Source organism: Suricata suricatta, chromosome 15, assembly GCF_006229205.1.
Source record: "Suricata suricatta isolate VVHF042 chromosome 15, meerkat_22Aug2017_6uvM2_HiC, whole genome shotgun sequence".
In the NCBI taxonomy this organism is placed as follows: domain Eukaryota; kingdom Metazoa; phylum Chordata; class Mammalia; order Carnivora; family Herpestidae; genus Suricata; species Suricata suricatta.
The window spans coordinates 47,532,153-47,543,739 of record NC_043714.1 but is presented as its reverse complement, the minus strand read 5'-3'; the positions used below and the strand labels follow the sequence as shown (position 1 = coordinate 47,543,739).

The 11,587-nt window shown below is 36.2% G+C and overlaps 1 long non-coding RNA gene across 1 annotated transcript; it reads left to right on the top strand.

Annotated features, from left to right (window-relative positions):
- The first annotated feature begins 2,150 nt into the window (after positions 1-2,150).
- Positions 2,151-11,397, top strand: LOC115279204. The gene is made up of 3 exons (XR_003903283.1): positions 2,151-2,332; positions 8,668-8,762; positions 10,471-11,397. It is a non-coding gene; the product is annotated as an uncharacterized LOC115279204 (long non-coding RNA).
- Positions 11,398-11,587: the final 190 nt, after the last annotated feature.

Genomic DNA, 11,587 nt, shown 5'->3' with positions numbered 1-11,587 from the left:
CAGATGGTAGCTATACTTGTGAGGAGCCAGCATGATAGAGGGTGGTTGAATCCCTGTTGTGGATCTGAAACTAATGTGATACTGTGTGTCAACAATGTTTCAATAAAAAGTTTTACATCAAATCATTTTATACTCTACTGAGTTCAAACTCTTAAAAAAACTAGCTACACGTCATAGATAATTTGACCCACCAGTTATCAAAATTTATTAAGACTGAAAAATAAAACCAAAGTGTAAGAAGGTGTATGATAAAGGATCACAATGGACTAAGGAGTCCATTTAGGGGTTAAGGGAATGGGCTTTAATGTCACACCAAAATGAATTATCATCCCAGATCTTGACTTACTAGCTAAGTGACCTGGGCATGTTTCTAACACTCACGGAGCCTTCGTTTGCTGATCTGAAATTGTGCGCCAAAGGGCAGATTGACGAATGACAATTCATCAAGGTCTGCCGCTCAAAAGCAGCACTCAGGTTCATCCTCTCTGCTGCTGTTAGGTTTTTCCTCCTATAATAAACTATAGTTCAGACGCTAGGGTCTCCCGTCAGCTGATGGTTTGCAGATTGTGCGGATTCAGGGTTTAAAAAGAAAGACATACTCCTATTCTTCAGAACAGATGCAATCGTCCTCACTGCCTAAGGCTCGAGCTCGCACAGTCCGCAGTTTCTAAGAGCACCCCTGGCTGCACAAAGGCACGAGTGGCCAGAGCAGGCAGGGCTACTTCTGGTGACTGGACAGACTAGACAGTGAGAGCTTAGAGATGGCCTGCCTGCACCTCTCCACACCTTACCCCGGCAAGGCTGTATATGCCCAGAGCGGGTAGACTTAAGGAGCTGGATGGGCTAGCAGTAACCCTAATTATTGTCCTAAATTGCATGTACAATTATAGACTGCTAAGGATGAAGCTGTGTTCAGCAATCCTTCTTGACTCCTGCGGTGACCCTCCGAGGAAGCCTGGGAGAAAGATAAGTAAGCAGGAAGTAAATAGGATAAGTAAGCAGCACAACTGGTGGGACAAAAATCTGGATAAAGGGCCATAGAAAAAGAGTTATATATGGTTCTAGAAAACTCCTAATTCTATGCCATCAAATAAACCAAATCTTTAAAAACCTTGTTTGTTACAATACCTATTTAAAAACTTGCTGTTTCTGCTATTAGGATATTATATTCCCCTTAGATAGATTCTGACACTTGCCATAGAGGGACAGCCACTATTTTTGAGTCAAGATAATTGGTCACTTAGTCATCTGTAGTTCTCAGTATGGAGTGAGCAGAGAAAGCTGATTTGTTGACTGTAAATACTTTATGGTTAACTTAAATATGAACAAGATAATGTGGAGGAATGCAGATAACTGTTGTTTCCTAAGGGAGATATATTTATAGAAAAGATGATTTTTAAGAGCAAAATAGAAATATTTATATATGAGGAAACTAAAAAGATTAAGTGGATTATTATTTAGAAGAATTTCAATTTGAAAAGTGATTTAATAGAAGTATGAATTCCTATGCCATAGATAACAGTTATAATAAAGAAAAAATAATTGGGAAGAAATTTCAGGATAAGTCCTTTGGATTTGAATATTTACATTCCAGTGCAAAGATACAATTAGTAAATTCATAAAAACTGTCTTTTTTTATGAGACACAAGTGATCTAATAATATCATTTTAGAAAGGATTCCTTGTTCGAAAGGTCTTTAATGTAAGAGGTCAGACAGAAGTAAACTCTCTGAAGTGCACTAGCTATTCAATCTTTATCCTCTTTGTGTTTCATATTTATTGGAGAAAAATAGCTCCATGATGCAAAGGGTAGTAGTGCAGGGTCGTAAGTAGCCTTTGGAAGAAAATAAAAGGACAAAGAAACAAGCAACATTCCTTGGTAAATCGTTGTAGCAGACTGTACATTCTGAAAAGGACCACACGAAGATGGCTAGTTTCATATGATCTTTCTTACACGCTCTTCCAGAATCTTACCATTTTTTCTACTAAATCTGTCTCTCTTCCCCTTGTAACTCACTATCTGTCTCTCTTCCCCCTGTAATTGGGTGGTTCTTTGTAGCTGTTTAAATGAATGGAATGTAGAAATGATGCTGTATGACTTCTAAGGCTATGTCACAAAAGGTAACTGTCTTCATCTGCCTGTCTCTCTCAAGAAGTTCACCACTGGGCCTCAGTGACCACATTAAGAGGGGGTCCAGACGACATGGAAAGGCCATGAGTAAATGTTCTGGGCAATAGCTGCAGCCAAGAGACCACATCAATGACAAGACATGGGAGTGAGGAGCCCTCAGCCTTCAACCTGTCCCACTAATGCAAAGTTCAGCAGAGATGAGGTACTTTCACAGACCCTTATACAAATTGTGATTCATGAACAACAAAAGTGTCATTGTTGTAAGCCACTGTGTTGCAAGATGGTTTGTGTCACAGCAATAAATAACATACAATCATAAGAACCATTTGGCCAGGTAAAAGTGGAAAGGTATTTTCTAACATAGATCAAAATAGGAGAACAGTTTAAAAATAGTGTATAATCATTTTTTGGGTAAGCCATTGTTTTAGCACAGTGCTTACCACATAACAGGTATACATAATTAATTTAATTTACTTGGAAGTTACATTCTGATAAATATAATATATAAATATAGATATATTAATTACATTAATATATATCCTGTCCAGGCCCCATTTCCAAAAGTTTTGTATTGCAAAAACAATTCTTTCAGAGAAAATAAAAGAGGTTAGAGCCTAGACATTGACAGACTCAACATAACAATTTTTCCTTGAAGAGATTTCAATGATAAGTGGATTCTCTAGTTGAAAATGTGTTCTAAACAAAAACTAAAATAATAACTAAGAAAATCCCATTGACCAGTATGAAAGCACTGATAGACCATGAAAATGTGTTTCAAAATAAGTCTCGACTGTAAATAATACAATGAAGGATCATATGAGAAACCAATCATTCAAAGTGGCTAGATTTTTTGCATTAGCAAACAATAGGCTTTTTCCTATATGACGACTATATTATCTACAGAGGCTGGAGTAACACAAATCACTTCTCCTTATTAATCAGTTGTGTTATATACATGGCATTGTGAAGTACAGTACTTTGAAAGATGGACATTTGTTTGCAGTTCCAGCTAGATTCATTAGGATTATTCAACAAACTTGAACTTTTAATGGTGGCCACAAAAGATCGAATAAGAGGCATATACACAGAAATCCATTTCAAAAGTCTTATGAACAGCTAAATTGCCTCTGAAAACTATAAGTCAAATTCAGAAAATAGTGAGACTTTCCAAATGCTGCTACTACTACTACTACAAATAACAGTACAATTCTATTAATAAGAAGAAGAATGGACTTTATATATTTTTAAATTTTTTTTAATGTTTTATTTATTTTTGTTACAGAGAGAGACAGAGCATGAGAGGGGGAGGGGCAGAGAGAGAAGGAGACACAGAACCAGAAGCAGGCTCCAGGCTCTGAGCTGTCAGCAGAGAGCCTGACGCGGGACTCGAACCCACGAACGTGAGATCTGACCTGAGCCGAAGTCAGAGGCTTAACCAACTGAGCCACCCAGGCGTCCCAAGAATGGACTTTTTAAATACAACGGAAGAAGAACAGGAAAGGATTGGTTCACTTCACAAAACAGATAATATAATGTTAACAAATGATGGAAATCCAGCTAGTATCCTTCTGTTTCACTCCCATCTTCTATCAAAGAGAATTACTTTTAAACTGAAATTGGTAGAACAAGCATGGTTGACAACTGAAACCTAACATAGACATTTAGGTTGTCTCTAGGTCTTGGCTATTGTTAAAATACGCTGCTACAGACATGGGGGTGAAGATCTCTGAGATGTTTTTGTCTCCTTTGGACAGGTTCCTAGACATGGAATTGCTGTATCCTATTTTTAATTTTTTGCAGAACCTCCATACTGTTTCCATAGTGGCTGCACCAGTTTGCATTCCCAACAGCGCAGGAGGGCCCCCTTTACTCCACATGTCTGCCAGCACTTGTTGTCTCTTGTCTTTTTGACGATGGCCGTTCTAACAGGTGTGAGGTGATAGCTCTCTGTGGCTTTAATTTGCATTTCCCTAATAACTAGAGGTGTTTTCATGTACCTGTTGGCCTTTTGTTTATCTTCTCTGGAGAAATGTCTATTCTTTTTTTCATTGGGTTATTTGGGGTATTTTGCTGTTGAGTTGTTGGAGTTCTTTATATATTTTGGATATTAACCCCTTATCAGATATATGGCTTGCAAATATTTTTTCCCATTTTATAATGTTTCTGTTGATGGTTTCCTTCACTGTGTGGGAGCTTTTAAGTTCGATGTAGCCCCACTTGTTTCATTTTTGTTATTTGCACATTAGGCATGTATCCAAAAATATCTACCAAGATCCATGTCAAGGAGCTTTATTCCTATGTTTTCCTCTAAGAGTTTCATGTTTTCAGGTCTTACATTTAAGTCTCTTATCCATTTCGAGTTAATTTTTGTCAGTGGTATAAGATGTGGGTCCAGTTTCATTCTTTTACATGAGAATATCCAATTATCTCAGTATCATTTCTTGAAGACTGTCTTTTCTCCATTGAGCATTCTTAAGTCCCCTGTCAAAAATTAGCTGACCATTTGTGCTTGGGTTTATTTCTGGGCTTTCAGTCCTGTTCTATTGATTTATTTGTCTCTTTTTATGCCAGTACTATATTCATTTGATGACTATAAATTTAGAGCATAGCTTGAAATCAGGAAGTATGATGTCTCCTGTTTTGTTCTTCTTTCCCAGGATTTCTTTGGCTATTTGAGGTCTCTTGTAGGTCTGTATAACTTTGAAAAGTACTTTTTCTCCTTCAGTGAAATACATCATTGGAATCTTGATAGAGATTGCATTGAATGTGTAAATGGTTGTTCTAAGTATTGACATTTATTTTAAGAAAAATAATTCTTCCAGTGAATAAACACAGGACACCTTTCCATTTGCTTGTATTTTCTTCAATTTCTTTCATCAATGTCTTATAGTTTTCAGAATAGAGATTTTTCATCTCTTTAATTAAGTTTATTCCTAGGTAAGTATTGTGTTGTTTTTGATGGTATTCTAAATAGGATGAATTTATTTCTTATTCATAAAATTTGTTGTTATAGAACATAGAAATGCTACTGATTTTTTCATACAAGTTTTATTTTAAATTCCATTTAGTTAACATATAGTGTAATGGTAGTTTCAGATGTAGGATTTAGAGATTCATCACTTACAGACAAAACCCAGTGCTCATCACAAGTGCCTTCCTTTTTAAAAGTTTTTTTTTTAATTTTTACATATATTTATTTTTGAGAGACAGAGAGAGACAAAGAACAAGAAGGGGAGGGGCAGAGAGAGAATGAGACACAGAATCCGAAGCAGGCTCCAGGCTGTGAGCTATCAGTATAGAGCCTGACAAAGGGCTCAAACTCACAAACCATGAGATCATGACCTGAGCTGAAGTCAGAAGCTCAACTGACTGAGGCACCCAAGCTACCCTACAAGTGCCCTCCTTAATACCCCTCACCCATTTAACTCATCCCCCACACACCACTCCTCCAGCAAGCCTCAGTTTGTTTTCTATAGTTAAAAGTCTACTTTATGGTTTGCCTCTCTCTCTCTTTGATCCCTCTATGTTCATCTGTTTTATTTCTTAAATTCTACAGATTAGTGAAATCATATGGTAATTTGTCCTTCTCTAATTGACTTATTTCACTTTGCAGAATGCTCTCTAGCTCCATGTCATGGCAAATGACAAGATTTCATTCTTTTTTATGGTTTATATTCCATCATATATATATATATATATATATAAAAATCTGTGTGTGTATATATATATATATATATATATATATATATATGTATATATACATACATCTTTATCCATTCATCAGCCAATGGACATTTGGACTTTTCATAATTTGGCTATTATTGATAATGCTGCTATAAACATCAGGGTACATGTATTCCTTCAAATCAGCATCTTTGTATCTTGTAGGTAAATACCTAGAAGTGCAGTTGCTGGATTATAGGGCAGTTCTATTTTTAATCTTTTGAGGTATCTCCATACTGTTTTCCAGTGTGGCTACACTGATTTTTGAATGTTAATTTTGTACACTATAACTTTACTGAATTCATTAATTAGACCTGACAATTTTTTGGTTTAGTCTTTAGGATTTTCTAGATATAAAATCATGTCATCTGCAAATTGAGACAATTTCACTTCTTCCTTTCCAATTCTGATACCTTTTATTTCTTTTTCTTGCCTGATTGCTCCAGCTAGGACTTCTAGTACTATGTTGACTAGAAATGGTGAGAGTGGGCACCCTGGTCTTGTTTCTGATCTCAGAGAAAGTTTTTTACCACTGACTATGAAGAAACTGTTCATTTCTACCTATCTTTGAATAAAAACGCCTGATACTTACTGATACATGTAGGAAATGGAATACACACACATTAATCCTTTCTTAACTCTGCTCTCCTCTTCCCGTATTTATCTCATATAAAATCATAACTAAATGGCAGGAAAGGATGCTAACTACATGACACTACCTATGTTTCAGGAAATATGCTAAGTATTTTCATATTTTTATTGTCATACTAACTCTTTGATATAGGTAGCATTTTTCTAATTATTACAAATGAGGAAATTAAGATCTTATTATTGACCTCATAAAGATGACAAGTGATCAGTCAGAATTAGAAAAACAGCTGTCTTTCTTTAGTCTGTTTTCTTAATAGTTTGAAAGAAAACACCCAAACTTCTTTCAGTTAATCAAGACTTTAGTATCTAAAATGCTGTGGAAAACATCTGAGGGAGATTTCTAAAACAGGAAACCATGTTTGTTTTAAGTACCATTTTCTAGTCAGGTACCTGGAAAAGACCTTCCCGTTGTTACTCTTGATTCTTTAAAACATAACTTTATGTTTGCTGAGAGACTGTGATTCCTATTTTAAAACATAGATTTCTCTACTACACTTTAAAATTTTGAGTGCCTGTGGGGCACCTGGGTGGCTCAGTTGATTAAGCATCTAACTTCAGCTCAGGGCACAATCTCACAGTTTGTGGTTTCAAGCCCCATATCAGGCTCTGTGCTGACAGCTTGGAGCCTGATTTGGATTCTGTGTGTCCATCTCTCTCTGGCCCCTTCCCTGCTTGTGCTCTCTCTCTTTCTTTCTCTCTCTCTCAAAAGTAAATAAACATTTAAAAATTTTAAAAAATTTGAGTGCCTGTTATCAAGATAACATATCCATAAGCTGCCTATACTTGAGAATCACCAATTCGAAAAACATCTTCAGGTATCTTTAAAGAAACAAACTCTAAGTTCATATAAAAGAATAAGTGGACTGTATTTTATTAGAATTAAGCAAAACTATGGAGATTTTACTACAAACTGTCGCTAGGAAAGGACCACTTCATAGATTTTGGCAAGTCATAAAATTCCAGGCTCCGCAGTGCACAGAGCAGTGTGAGGCTAACAGGAGGTTCTCCATGGCTGCCTCTTACCTGATGAATACCAATATTCAGTGACTCATGGTGACATCTTATGAGAAGATGGGGAGAAGACCAATTATATTGGGCAGTTTGGGTTCAAAACAGGAGAGATTAAAGGCTCTTTGAACCTTATCTCTTATCCTGAGAACCACCTGACCCGAAAGGATTGAACAGAGACGGGAAACGTGTTCAAGTCCACTAAGTTTGTTCCCAGGACTGAGTGAGTTTAAATCCCTTGGAGTTGGGGCAAGAGAAAGAAAGGATAAAGAAAAGAATTATTAAATATTTCACTTGTGAAGATGTATGTCTGTGAGGAAGATGTAATTGATATGTTTGGAATAAGCATGGGATAGTGGTACCTCATGAGCAAAAAGCCAACTGGTACCAACTCAGAGGTGGTAAGTCGTTCAATTCCACCCAGTTATAAAGAGAAAAGGAAGGGGAAGGGAGACGATGAAGGGGTCCATCCATCATCCACAATACAAATAAAAGGCTGTCACTCATTTTCCTAATGTCAAAAAAAGGAACTGTTTAGCAATTTTTGACAACCAGGAAATCATTTATAATAGGCTTCTTCATTTTTCAATTCATCCTTAAATTTAAAAGAAAGAAAAAAATCCATTCAATTGTTTCTATTATAAGTCAGTTCATCACTTATGAATCCATGTCAGTGTCTTAGTTTTTTCAGCAGAATAGCTAATTCCTATCGTATTTGCTGTCACCACTTCAGAGTGAATCACTGCTGTTTGATTTAGCCTGCCGTCTGACACTGAGCATCTCGAAGCCATTTGCATCACTGTTCCCGTTCTGATCTGTACATATGGCAATAATTAGGAATGTGATACCTTACATTTATTTAAAATACCCTGTGAATCTACAATGTTAATAGTAAAACCAGCATAACTTCTCTTGACTCACAGGAAAAACTGTGTGCTAAACTATGTGAACTAAGTAATGACTATATTTTTAACAACTATTAATTGTATATAAACAATCATAATGACTTCAGAGTAGAAATAGAATATATAATTTTATAAAAACATAAATTCCCATCCATATATTTGTAATTATCTTCTATAAAGTATTTAAAATATGAGCTCAATGCACACTATGGAAAATATTTTTTAACTCACAGTTTTTATTTCAAAACAGAATGCCCGGGAGAAGTTTATTCTCTCCCCAAATACACCTGCAATCTCCAAGTCCTTCTAATTCATGCTTTTAAATGAAAGGGTTGACTATACAAGGTCAGTGAAAATGTTATTTATGGTTGAAATGTTTTTGCTACATCTATTTTAAGAAGGGTCATTTTTCATTTCTTTTTTTTTTTAAATTGCTTTAAAGTGTTTAGCTGACTATACAAAATTACTCAATGTGCAACTAGCAGTTTCCTTTATTTCCAAGCTCTGGGTAGCCTAGGAATTATATAAGATTTTATAATTAAGATGATTAAGTTAAAATGTATCCTTTAACTATTTTTATATTTATGGTTCCATCTCTATGTTAATTATTTTACTAGGACTATAAAAAATCTTCTCTTCATTGTGTTTCTTGCCTCTCTGTTCATTTTGGTTTACTTCTGAGAGAAAAATACAATGTCAACATGTAAGCATTCATTCCTAACATAGACCTTTGTGCCCAATGCCAGTATTTTTTAAGATGGCCCATAGTTATGAAGATTTGTGTTTCATAACTAATATCGCCAAAGAATATCACTGCTCACTGTCTCATTTTCCCTAAAAAATGTACCCCTCAAGTCAGCTGGGTTTTGCATTTTTAAATTATGATTATGATTATTTTGCCTTTTGAGGTTCTACTAAATGCAAACTACACAGGACCCACTTCCTGGTGATTATTTTTAGATCTTTAGATTCCCACTTTCTTTGCTGGTTGATATTAGCAAGTCTTCTCTCGAAGCTAAAGGAGCACGTCAGCTTTGTGGTGCGGCCAGCAGAAACTGCAGATATGTGAGCATCGAAACGCAGGAAGAAAGCACTGCTGAAGCTAAACTAGAGTATTAAGGAAACCTCAGTTCTGGCCAGTGCTCGATGCCAGGAGTCGGGGAATTAACATACAACAGATTTAAAGATCAAACCCTAAAACCCCAACAATTAAGCAAGGGTTAGCAAATTTTATCTGGAATGGCCTGAGTCTGGCAGCTGGAAGTTTATGTTATTTGTGATTCTTGAACTGTACACTTTGTAGAATCACTTCACCTACTGATGCTTTTCTAAGCCAAAGGAGACTTCAAAGTGTAACTATTTACAAGTTAAAATGAGAAGAAAGTATGTCTCTCAACATTAAGAGTTTATCATAAGACTGAGGAAAATAGTCAAAACAACGACTACAGAGAGATTATCACTATTATTTTTATATTCTTATTATTGTCCAAGGACTCTAGGTATTTGAAGAAGAAAACTAAACAAAACAAACGTTTCATTTGTAGGTAGACAAAAAAATAAATGACTAACCTTGACTTCCGTCCGCACACAAAATCCTATATAACCAATGACTGACTTCATTGTTTAAAGACTACTTGAGGACGATGAAGAAAAAAGATGATGTAATCTAGTATGTGATAAAGAGAGATATAATATTCTCTACTGGAAGGCATTCCTATCATGTCATATCAAAGTCTAGCAAAACGTTGAAAGTTAGAAATGTTATCAAGCATTAGCAGGCATTTAAAGAACGTCTCTTGAATATTTCTAGCATAAAAAAGTATTTCATGTGATGTAAATGAATGGTAATTTTCTGACTTTAAAAGAGAGCTGTGCCAGTACATTTCAGCGTTCTGGACCCAATTCTGCAAACATGGAGACGCTTTCAATTTGCTCTGCCTGCCTTCCCGCCTTAGATGGCTGCGATTGCAGCGAAATTAATCCATTTAAAAATCTGCGGCTTAAACTTAAGGATTTTCAGTTTTTTCCCCCTTCTCTCTTTTTTTTTTCTTAGAATATCAATAAGTTCCAATTGAAGAGCGGATTCTTTTGCAATTCAGGCATGTGCCGGCGATAACGGGCGAGTTGGCATGAAGAGAGGCAGAGATGGATTAATTATGCAGAGAACATGGAAATTCTGCTTATCATCGGCTAGCAAAGGAGCCCGGCTCACATAATCAGCAAACGAAGGGAGAGGAAAAAATAACAATGCAATGGCACCTTCCAGCCCATCATCAGGATTTTTTCTACCCCCCTTGTAATTAAAAAATAACATACACTTATAGCCCTATCTCCTGTGCAGGCAAGGAGTGGATGTCCACAAAATAATTGCACTGGGATATTAGAGCTGGCAACATGGGCTGTCCATTTCTGCTTGCTTTCTCTCTCACCCTCTCTTTCTCTTTTGGCCTCTCAAGGCACTTTGCTTCTGAACTCAATCCAAATCAGAGGGATGTCTCAGGTGACATCCTAGCTCAGTTTCCAAAAATCCCAAATTGCTATCTTATCATGATCCAAGCAAATATACAGACATATATGATACATATTTGAAGGGTTGACTCTGGGGAAGGCTTTAGAACTGATCACCTGTGGACTATATGGTCAGTTTTGGTTTTTTGATGAAACCTATCCTCATAACCTTCATTTTGCAAAGCGATGAAATGGTGACAATGGTGGGCTGTGCAATGGCTGCATTCATCTTCTCGAATGATTTCACTTACCTACAACTTTTGGGCTCTATTGCCTCTGCTGATTCATTTTATGAATTCAAGTATATGTAGTTAATGATTGCAGTGTTCGTGCCTCCAAATCAGAATTCACAATTCTGCACTGTTACTGTAAAATCTGACAGCTTAATGCTTTGTGTTTCTCTAAATGCCAAGAGACTATAATGAACTAGTTTATTGCTTTAAAGAAAATAAAATTCAATCCCACACTTGTATCCATGTGTTTTTCAATTCTGAAAATTAGCATGCAAACACAAATGTTAACCAATGATACTCCCGACTGAATGCCATCGAAGTACGTTTTGCTGCTTTAATTGTCACCCAGATAATTTGACCTAATTACAGGCAATAAAAGTCCCAAGAAGCTCTGGCCATGAGAGAGACCATTTCTTTTCTACAAAAGTT